The sequence below is a fragment of the Trachymyrmex septentrionalis genome, unplaced genomic scaffold, assembly GCF_001594115.1.
Source record: "Trachymyrmex septentrionalis isolate Tsep2-gDNA-1 unplaced genomic scaffold, Tsep1.0 scaffold72, whole genome shotgun sequence".
In the NCBI taxonomy this organism is placed as follows: domain Eukaryota; kingdom Metazoa; phylum Arthropoda; class Insecta; order Hymenoptera; family Formicidae; genus Trachymyrmex; species Trachymyrmex septentrionalis.
In genome coordinates this window covers 651,560-658,327 of record NW_017305905.1, presented here as the reverse complement: position 1 = coordinate 658,327, position 6,768 = coordinate 651,560, and the positions used below count along the sequence as shown (strand labels likewise).

General features: G+C 32.7%; 1 protein-coding gene across 6 annotated transcripts in view; it reads left to right on the top strand.

Annotated features, from left to right (window-relative positions):
* Window positions 1-3,559: 3,559 nt before the first annotated feature.
* The window catches only part of LOC108753835, a 138,674-nt gene continuing 135,465 nt past the window's right edge, over window positions 3,560-6,768 (top strand). For 2 of the 6 annotated variants that reach the window (XM_018495761.1, XM_018495759.1), the window contains exon 1: window positions 3,560-3,858. The gene's annotated coding sequence lies outside the window, so the exon portion shown is untranslated. Of the gene's footprint in view, window positions 4,201-5,657; window positions 5,705-6,768 lie in introns of those variants that run through there. The other 4 variants (XM_018495762.1, XM_018495757.1, XM_018495758.1 and 1 more) reach the window with 3 other exon arrangements.

Genomic DNA, 6,768 nt, shown 5'->3' with positions numbered 1-6,768 from the left:
CATATTTGTATATATCTTGTAAAATTGATTAAATTTCGATATTTCTTTCTGCAAGAAGATGTAAAGAGAAAAATGTAAGAATAATTTTTTTCTAATACAGCCGATCAATTTGTTAATTTTCTTTCTTCAAGATTTGTATAATATGAAATAAGTTATTACGCTGTTATTTATAAAATAAAAGTAAACTGTTCTGTATGGAGAAAATATATTTCTAACAAAAAATAATATTTATAACAAAAGATAAGATATATTCTTTAATATCTTTATAATATGTAGAACATTTCCTTGCTAAACATTTCTTCGGAGAAAGCGATATGTAATCGCTTAAACTGTTACGTGTAAATTTAAAGAGTAATGCGATGAAAACGGAATATAAAGAGATAATATAAGAAAGAGAGCGATAAGAGGACGACCTCAAAAACCTAAAAAAGAGCTTAGTGCTCTCGAATGAATTCGCACAGAGTAACAAGAATCTCTTGGAAATGCATTTTGACACAGACTTATCTTTTCTATCGTTCTATAATAAAATAGTAAAAAGTTTTAAAAATAGAGATGCAAATCTTATTGTAAATAATTGCAAATTAGATAAAAAAGAGGTACTATTTTGTTAATACTCTTTTTTAAGTAATATTATAAAAATGAATAAATGATATTACATAAGGTGCGCGTTAAAATAAGATGACTTAAAATAAAACGGAAGGTCAACGCGCCGCGTGTAAGAAGCGGAAAAGATCATAGTGCTTTATTTTAATAGTATACGCATTTCTGGCCAAACAAAACAGTATAAGATATTTTTAAAATTAGTAATCAGTCAATGAAGTGAATTGATTATCTGATCGTGAAAATGGACGATATTTGATAAATTTCATCTCTAGATTTCTTTGTATTTGGAAATTTCGGAAATCAATAATAGGTACGTGATTTTTAATAATCAACGCAACTTACATTTATTATGTAGGGGAGACTGAGGTTTGTCAGTTTTTGAATATCATTTTTAGAAGAAAGTAAATGCAAGATTTTAGAACACTATATACATTATAGTACATCCACATTCCTTAGAGATCGTAGATATTAAAAAAATATTATTCTTGAATACACCATCGTACTCAGATAACCAAGTATGTAGAAAGCACATTTTTCAAATGTCTGCTACACATCATGCCAACAAAATAACAACAGAATTAGATGTACATAATACTGTTGACAGACTGCTAGAAAAAACGTAACAGAATCTGCTAGAGTCAGATAATGTCGGCAGGATCTGTTCAGTTTCTGCCAACAATTTGCCTTCGCATTATATCGACAGGCGATGTTAACAGAACACAAGCCTAATGCGGACGCAGTTAATGGCAGACTACCGTCATTATCTGCTTGAACCTGCTGACAGTCTGCTAGAAGACTGCTAGCAGACAGTTTGCTATCTGGGGCAATAAATAAGTTACTTAATTTTAAACAAATCTGCGAAAATGTGATAATTAGCGCCGTACTCGAGGTTAATTATCAGCAATTTACAGTCAAAAGAATAGAATATAGTTTCCCTACGTACTGATAAAGTTATTAACTCTTTGACAATAAACCCTGTATGAAAATCAGTTCCGATCTCTCCTGTGTCATTTAGCCGTTGCAACTATAATATATCTTTATTGTATGCCAATTTACATTTTAATATCACAATAATTCAATTAACTAGTTGTATATAACCAATATTTAATAGCTAAATATTGCTATTGAAAATGCTATATTTAAGCAGTTGTATATATTTATTTTCATTGGTTATATTCAATGTGCATAATAAATGCGCATTCATCTTTTCCATTCATCTTTGGAAAATTAATTATTTTATTATGAATAATACATACACAAAATTTTCTCATTTTAACGTTATAATTAATTAAATAATTAAATATACAAGGCAAATTAGTTGTTATTAATTTTATATTAATTTAGATTTACGTTTATAAAATCAAAAGATCTTTGTCATTTTGTAAAATTTTTTAATTTTGAATTATATTTTGGTTTTTAGAATTTAAATAATGTCTTTTAATAGAAATCGTTACATTAGATTCAGAAATAATTATGTTAAAAGCTTTGAATAATCAAATATTTAGAGAGAAATTGAATGTTTTGATTATTAAATATCTTCATTGTGAGATTAAAATGACGAAATCGTTCACTAAACGTTTCAATTGATCATTGTGCATGCAACTGCTGTTTGCAATTTACGCAAATAAACATTGCTTATTGATGATTGGTGATCGGCAGGCATTGAATGCCTGGATAAATTAAAAAAAAAAAACCGACCGAAGTCTGTCATCGACAGGTGCTCAATCAGTCTATCACGATATAGCTTTTCAATAAGAACGCTCGCTTTGGAATGTAATATTCGCCTACATACAATATTTTACAGCCAGATTACTTTAATCGCAGCTGACATACAGTCACGCCTACAAAGTTTTTATAGTATCAAAGATTATTTTTGCAATGTTTGTCCATAATACAATAGACGATAAAATTGTACCAAATGAATAGGTATATTGTATGAATACCGTATTATCCTCCACTATATGTGGAGAAATATTCTATTTGAGTTTCTCCTTCTATTTATTGACTACTGCAAAAGGATTTCAAAAGAATGTTGCGACATTTAAATTAGTTTTTCTTAGATTGGTTTTTTAATTTCCTTCTAACGTAATAAAGTATCACTTATCGCAAATGAACTATAAATTACCAACTTTCATGAAGAAGTTGTGGTTATAATAATTATAGTAATATAATTGAAGTGACCTCCCGAAAGTTTACTATAAATGAAGAGGAAGAAGTTAATAACAAGTTATTAATTTCATTTCTATCATAATGTCATAAAATTGACATTCTTATAATTAAAACTTCCCCTGCTAATAATTTCGAGTTTACTAAAACTCATTTCTCACCACTTAAAAAGTCAAGAAGAGAAATAGAAAGAAACACCATTCTTTGTGTTTTGATTGACTTATAAATTTTATTCTTTTCTCATTTACTTGGCTATTATGTTAAATGCACTTTTTCTCATTACGTATAATGCTTAGGAAGATTATTATCAGATACGATTATCGATTACAATATTTCATTCTGATATTGAAAGGAAGACTGGCAGAAACAAAAACGTTACATTAATAATTATATTTCAAATCAAGAGACAGAAAAAACGAATGCTGCCGAATAAACATAAATGTATTTTACTCACGTAACATGCAACAATACAATGAAATATATATATATAAAAGAATCGCTTCAAAATGACTATTTCGCATGGCATATTTCGATAACCGCGCTTCGAGAACATTTCTAGCATAATCGACAAGAGACAAAAAGTAATTATTATCACGAATACTTTCTTTGAAGCGGCTTTTGTAAGAGTTTCACGCTAGAAGAAAAAGAGCGTGACCTCAGGTCTCAGGAGGATAATGCATCAGCAACGGGTGCGACGGCGCCAGAGGAAGCGCGCGAGCGAGACAGTAGAAACACCCACCGAGGCCAGACTCGCGGCAGTCGCGGCTAGTAGTAGTCAGTCGGTGGTCGGAGTCCGCGCGCGACGGATCGTCGAGTGATAGGCTTGTGCTACTTGCTCGCTCACTCGGTCGGCGGTCGCGGCGGACGCGACGTCGCGATCGACTCCGTTGACTCCGTGTGTCCGCGGTACAGAAAAACACGTGCGTGCATTCGTGGGTGTGCGTGCGTAGTGCGCTTTCGTGTGCAGCGGCAATGATAGGTGCGCGATTCTCCTAACGCACGTTCTGCGAAAAAGTGCGTGTACTTCAGTGATCGAGCGATTTTCGAGGGACGAGAATCAGAGAATTCTCTCAACGAATTGGCTCTCTCGTATGTATCCATTTTAAAAGGGAATCGCGCTATTACCGTAATTACTAATACACGTCATATTCGAAAGGCACGTTTGGTAGCGGCGGTGGAGGTGATTTGGACTGATGCATTTCGGTGGTCCACGCGACAAAAATATCCATGAAAAATCTCGGCAGCTTGCCAGACGGCCTCGAGAGCTGCCGTCGTGCTTGAGATAGTTTTGATAAGATAATCCAGAGATGATCGTTGGGGTATAGAGGCACGTCGATGGGCGCGACGAAACGAAAGGCGTCCTCCTCCACACGACATTGTTCTCGTCATCGCAAGGGATAAAGTCTGAAAAATCTGTAGATTGCGAAACAGGTAACTACACAGTTGTCTTGAATGTCGACGTACGTGCCAAGGGACGTAATAAATGCGTCCTCGACGTCCGCGTCGTATTGAGGTTCCTTCTTGCGAGAAGAATTTTGCGCAAGCACGACGCGGTATAAAGGCGTCACCGCGTCTGGCGTTTATGGAGCTCCGAGATTCCTTGAAAATTATACTGCACCCGAATGCAGATCGCGGTAGGAGATACGGAGTGAGCGCATGAATGCATGGCTATTCTTGAAGAACCGCTCGGTAGAAGCTGTGCCCCGTACTTAACAAAAAAGAGTGACACGTCAAAGGGAGTACGTGCGCGTCAGGAAGGAAACGTCAAGTATTCCAGGCACGCGTGTATGACAACGAAAACTCGTTCGACTGATCATTCCTTTATTCTTCGGAATTTTCTAAATTGAATAAGTCGTACGTTTCAAACGTGACGTGAGTCAAATCGTAAGAATTTGCAAATCAAAATGTTTACGTATTAATTTTTAATTGTCGCAATTATTCCTTGCACACAAAAACATCAATATCGCGAATGAATGTAAAGGAATAAGAATATGGCATTTCCATCGATGATGTTATATAATGATATTCATATCATTTTATTAAATGACTACGTGTAAATTAACAAACAATTTTTCTGGCACTTGAATGTATTCACTTTTGTTTCCATATTATATATATATGAACAATAAGTTCAATATTTGCAATATGTAAAAATTTTAAATGTAAAAACTTAGAAATATAAATTCTGTTATACATTTATATATTTATTTACGGAAAGCAAACTTTCATGGATAAGTAAATTAGTGAAAGTTTCTCAGAGAAAACACTCAAAACGTACTATTGAACGTGATATTGCTTTTTTATTTAAACGAATCATGTTGCAAGATTTGTTAAAAATACATACATTATTTTACTGTTGCTTTTAAACGCGAGTAAAACCTGGAAAATATAACCGACAAACTGTAAAACTACAAGAACTGGTCGAAACGTGCATATTTCGTAAAAAAAACCTGCTGTTTCTAAAAATACGTATCACACTGAAAAATTCCTTTAAAATAAAAAAATCTATCCATATTTATTTATTGATCTTGCAAATTTTTAATTCACATTTTCTCGACTACAGACGTTGTTACGGATAATTATGATAAAAATTATCACATGTAATCTTAGATATAATTTAAGAAAATATCACATGTGACAACGGGCGTGATTTAGAAAAATATTATGCGACAAAAGAATATGTACAAAACTGATCAAATTACTGCGAGGATCGAAATTGCGATAAAATTTGAAATTCGGAAACGTACAGATGGGATTTCTGCCAAATGGATTCTTCGCAATCATGCATATTCAGCTGCACATGAAGAAAAAAGGACGGCCAACTCAGATCAGGGACAAAATTCTTTGCAATATGAAGATCTTCTAACGTAAAATTTAAAAAACTGGGGGTTGGCGTCTTCATCCCGTATTTCCCATGAATATAAAAGCTTTTATGGTAATTGTAGTTTTCTCATGTATGTTATTAAAAAATTAATAAATGTAAATCTATGTCAATGTATATAACTATCACATACATGTAGCTGTCTTTTTATAATTGGATTCTTTCTGTTACTCAGTCCTTTCTCTTCATTCAAATTATTTTGTTTTATACAAGGTTACAAAATATTTCGCTTCTTATTTTTGTAATAATTTTAAATAGAATAAATAATTTTATATAGAAAATTACGGATTCCAAAGACTTTTTAATAACCTTGTTTTTTTAAGAATATTAGATATTCTAAGAAAAGAGCTTTCACGAAAAAATTAATTAATTGGTTTAGTGGCATTAGATAAAATCTTAGTGAAAAGCTTATATTCATGATACTGTAGTGTGAAACGGCGCCACCGCGCCGTTGAGTATCTTACAATTTTTACAATCCGCTCTATTGATGTTGTGACGCGAACTAAACGACCGTTTTTATTCTCGGTAGAGAAAAAGGTGATGCTATGCCGAGGGAGAAGAGCGAGATGAGAAAGGGCGTGAACATAGAAGATCCCCAAAGAATAGCATTGTTCACGTAAAACGCACGTTCACATTTTAATCCATTGAAATTATGAACGATGCAAAACGCCATTAACTTGTAGCAATTCACTAATCTAGTGAACTGTTTTTAATTCACGATCAAATTAGTTCGTTATTTTTTGTCATAGTGTACGTATTTCGGCACAATAAAAGGAATGGTTTTGAAGAATCTAAAAATTCAACTAGCATATATACATATATATAGATCTGAAAATAATTTTGTTTAGACCATAATCAAAATAATTATGTAGAACGCTCAAATAACTGATTACTAGAACATTCAGATTTTTAGTAGCATTGCCATCAATACTTAACCCTTAAATATCTTTTCGATATGACACATTCGATTCTTTTCCAATATGCTTTTTCATTACTTAATTTATTTATTAATAAAGATGTATACAATTTGCTTCGTGTCGTTATATTCTTTAATGTCTGGCATTTCAATTAAAAAAAAAAAACAAATTTTTATAATATATTCTTTTTCATAAAAGTTA